Source organism: Ictalurus punctatus, chromosome 1, assembly GCF_001660625.3.
Source record: "Ictalurus punctatus breed USDA103 chromosome 1, Coco_2.0, whole genome shotgun sequence".
NCBI classification, from domain to species: Eukaryota; Metazoa; Chordata; class Actinopteri; order Siluriformes; family Ictaluridae; genus Ictalurus; species Ictalurus punctatus.
In genome coordinates, this window is record NC_030416.2 from 3,550,539 (window position 1) to 3,555,738 (window position 5,200).

Sequence of the window (5,200 nt, forward strand, 5' to 3'; positions counted from 1 at the left end):
CCGCGGAGCTACGGCACATCAAGCAGGACAAATCCGAGATAATACGAAACGCATTTGCAAAACTGTTCTACGGTCTTTCCCTTTTCAGTTAATATGATGTTTTAATAAATAATAGTAATAATAATAATAATAATAATAATAATAATAATAATAATAAAATCATATTTAAAATTGACTAATTAAAATAGTAAAGCCGATTTTACACTAATCAATCAAGAAATTGAGTTAAGGAGTGTTTATTTATTTATGCACTAATGTGGGTTGCCAGTTTAGCATCATATAAAGTGCATGGAATTGAGTCTGTATGTCTTGTGAGGGAAATTATTCCTTTTTACTTTGTAATAGTTTTGTTCTTGTTCTGTTTCCTTTCATGAGGGGATAACGCCTAAGAAGGCCATGTCATGCCACTTAGATTAGTATAGCATAATGTTCATCTGCTATACAGAGACATAAACATGTTCTTCTGTTCAAGGTTCGTTTGAACATCTTCTAAGATCCCTAAAACAAAGCCTGTTTGAACTGCCTCAAACTGCTTCTTATCGGTACACAGAAGTGCGTCATACTCCGAGTTTCATATTTACAGTGCATCCGGAAAGTATTGGCAGCGCTTCACTTTTCCCACATTTTGTTTTGTTACAGCTTTATTCCAAAATGGATTCAATTCATTATTTTCCTCAAAATTCTACAAACAATACCCCATAATGACAACATGAAAGAAGTTTGTTTGAAATCTTTGTAAATTTATTAAAAATAAAAAACAAAAAAGCACATGTACATAAGTATTCACAGTCTCAGAGGACGAGTCTGCGAGTGTTGTCTAATTTCCACGACAATTTGGTGTCTCCTGGCTGGGCTGCGCGGGTCATTTCAGCTTTCCTGGACAACAAGCAAACCGGAGGATGTTCATAGAAAAGTTTCACCCTGAAGTCTGTGTTGACACGCAGGGGGTTTGTCCTTTGTTGTCCAGAGTGAAAGACCGATGCAGTCTTACTTTAATGGCATCCAATTCTAATACTAAAATCTTGATGATTCCTACCAGTCACTGAATAATCAATGATTTAGAATGAGAATTTTAAGTCATTGTGTATTGCTGTCTGTGTGGAAGGGAGTCAATGATTTAAGAAATGTGTGTATTACATTGAAAGAAGTATTACATAGAGCGATTTCTTATAAGAAGTTCCAGGAACTTCGCCTCTGCGACGGCAGAGATATTGGTGTGTCTTAGATCACAGCTTCAAAACTAAGATATATACCGACGGGTATATATATATAGAGAGAGAGATAATAACGGTAAAAATATTTGCTAACGGAAAGAGTCTGGTTCAAGGAATAAATAATAAGAGAGTACTTATTAAGAAGTGCAAGAGGCGCAGTATCTTTGGCGGGTTATCATCAAGTGACATTCCCCATTGACTCATTCCATCACATCAGCAGTACATGATCTATTTGGCAAATTTAATGCACAAGTAAATTGAAGTAAAGATAAAAAATAATAAAAATAATAATAAAAAAAATGAAATTATTTTTTTAAAAAAGAAGGGAAGAGAAAACTGTAAGTCCTACAAAAAAAAATGAAATTATTTTTTTTTAAAAGAAGGGAAGAGAAAACTGTAAGTCCTACCAAATTGCTGTATGTGGACTCGCCCTCACAGGAATACTCTTTTACATTCTTAAGGTTTGCTCTATTGAACCTATAGGTTATATGATTAATTGAATGGAACCTTTTCTGTCTGTGGACGAGAATGCATATTCACTTGCTTTTCATAGCATGTTAAATTGATTAAAACTTTGAAAGTTTTAGAAGCTGTAAAAAAATAAATAAATAAATAAAAATGGGAAAAACATGTAGCAAAGCACATCCTGAGACACATGCTATGGTATGTAAAGGGTGCTCATATGTTGGTTCTAATATCACATTTATGCGTGTGAATTATGGGGAAGGAACCAATAAGATGTATGGGTTAAAGAATGCGCTTTCTGAATGAATTAATGCCTTTTTATTGTCACTATACACATGTACAATGAAATTAAGAGCCACTCCTTTTTTGTTCTGTGCCAACATGTACATAAAATAAACAAGAAGAATAAACAAGATAAATAAAATAAATAAACAGATAAATAAACAAGATAAATAAACAAGATATTGGGGCGGATGGGGGAGGTACTATGAAATGCACAGTTTTGAGACACTATATACATATGCTGTGAACTGAGTACATGTATGTGTTTAGAATGGTAATAGCTTTTGGGAAAAAACTATTCTTAAATCTATTAGTCCTTGTTTCCCAGAAAAAGGTAGTTTTAGTCTCAGACAGTTAGAACAACAGAAATTTAATTTGGAGACAAAGGAGAGAGAGAGAGACCCCTATAACAAAGAGCGAAGTGCACTTTGTGGCTGACTGGAAGGCATTTGCTGAATGGCAGAGTGAGGCACATAAAAGACAGAAAAAATGTCAGGCAGGGCCCTCATCTATTTCTCAGTGTGATAAATTTCAGAAAGCCGATCCTGACCTGGACTCCGCCCCACCATGACGCCCACAGCCAGGAAGGAGGAAGGAACCTGCAGTTGCAGAGGCACCTCCTCACGATGAAGCGGCCCAGACTACACCACTCTATCCGAACCTGTCAGAACTGAGCCACCAACCCCCACCGAACTATGCGCCAGCCGTCCTGGCTTCACTGGTGGCGTTACACACGAGATCCCAAGTGAAGGGCCCAACAACATTGCTGCCTGAGGGCTTCAGACCAACATAATCGGACAGAGAAGGGACAGTGCACGCTGTGATAAATGCCCCAATGCTAGAAGTGGCCGGAGAAGGAGACCCTATGCTAGTTCACAGAACCTGGACATTGGAAGACATCAGGAACAGCATGACACATCTGCCAGCGCTCCGCGAAGTAGGAGGACGAAAGTTTGGGGATGAACTTCAGATATTCTGTAGAGAATTTAGACTCACCATTCATGAACTACGACGACTGCTCATGGTGAAACTTGGCACGGACTGGGTCAAGGTTTCACGTGAATTCCCACTGAACGAAGTCCATCTGATCAACCCACAGTGGGATGATGGAGTCAACGCAAGGTACAGAGCACAAATCGTGGCGGTCTAGCAGAGGCTGACGAACACCTTTCCTGTGCGACTGGACATGACAAAAATAGCAAAGTGTAAACAACAAGACTCAGAGACTGTATCACAGTACCTTTCCAGGCTCACTGAGATCCATGATGCAAACTCAGGCTTGGAGAAACCCTACGCTCTGGCAGATGGGCAGGAGGCCGTCGCAGCATGGGAGGCACATCTCAGAATCAGCTTTATGAACGGCATGAAACCAGAAACTGCCGCTATAATCAAACAACAATGCATCACCTGGGACACCGGAAACCTCACACAAGTGGAGAGGTATGCAATCCACGTGGAGAAGCTCCTACGAGACGGAAAGGACAGAAAGACACAGAAGAGGGGAAAACACCTCCACACAGCCACACTAACCATGTTACATCAATGGTTTATCAATGGTGCATGCATAACAAACCTACAGCCTGTGCTCGTTTGTTGACTTTGGCACATGATAAGATGAAGGATAACTGTGTTGATTTTATGCTGTTCTCTACCCTTCATTGCACAGCATGAAGGAAGTGCATGAAGGAAGATACTTTAATTTTGAGAAAGAATGGTTTATGGATATCCCAGAAAGTGAAGAGCTGTACCTAAAGGCACTATATTGGTGTGACAAATTTCGTGCATGTTCAGTCAAATTGAGTGACACGCAGTTGCGTGCATTTTCCATCGCAGAATCAGCACCCCGCGTCTCATTAGCCAAAATAAAGAACAAACAGTAGAAAGACATGGGACTGTGGGTCAGATTATGTGATAGTGGGAAAATTACAGATTGGGAACAGAAACCCACCTCCAACATGTGGTACAGCCCGACGCTGGGAGTTTATAAAAAAAATATTTCTGGAAATGTGCAAGGATAACCGGGATGTTATTTGTCATGATAAGGGGATGTTTCCGAACCTTGGGACAAGCTCCACACCCATAGAGATATACCCACAATTGAAGAAGATGCCTCTCGGGCTGTGGGCCCAAGGGAAACATAACGTAGGCCTGATTAGAAGTGCACCACCAGTCGTGATCACGCCCAAATCTGTCTTTAGGCCCAGACAATCTCAATACCCTCTTAAATCAGAAGCTATTGAGGGCATTAGACCACATTTCAATTCATTATTGAAGGCCGGCATCATTGTCCCCTGCCCAGATTCACCATTGTGCACTCCAATATTTCCAGTGTGAGAAGCAAAAAAAAACCCTATAACCTGATGAATGGAGATTTGTACAAGATTTGCAAGCGGTAAATGCAGCAGTAAAACAAAGAGCTCCAGACGTGCCAAATTCTTACACTACATTAAGCCAGGTTCCAGCAAATAACGAATAGTTTTCAGTCGTAGATTTAGCTAATGCATTTTCAGTATTCCTCTGGACAAAAATAGCCAGTTTCAGTTTGCATTCATATTTGACGGACGTCCTTACACTTTCACTCGCTTGTGTGTAGTTTATTGAGAGTCACTAACGATATACAACCAAATGCTAAAGGACAGCTTAGCACCTCTACCATGGTCTCCCGGGCACAGTGTGAAACTGACACCATTAAATTGCATCTTGCCAAAGAAGGCCACAAAGTCTCTCCAAATTACAGTATGTACAACAAGAAGTGACATTTCTGCAAAGGGAAAGAAACTCTCAGCTGACAGAATATCTGCAATCCAGAAGATTCCCAAGCCTCGGATGAAGAAACAGGTTCTATCTTTCCTAGGTATGTGTTCATATCACAGAACTTTCATTCTAAACTATTCCATTCTAGAAGCACCGCTCAGAGAAATGGCATATACGAGAGGTTCGACAGCTCATTCTCAGGTAAGATGGATCGAGTCGCTGCAGAGTTTCCCCCGTGTGTATGTGCAGTAGCAGCAGCTGAGAAAGCTGTGGTGGCATCCAGAGACCTGGTAGGTTACTCAGAATTGACCCTTCTGGTACCACATGAGGTGTCATTACTCATGCTTGAACCTCACACATGTCCACCCATCAGTGGTTGCACTATAACACAGTTCTACTAGACATGCCGAATGTCACTATAAAACGATGTACTGTCCTTAACCCTGCTACTCTTCTTCCAACAGAGGGAGACGGAGAACCACATG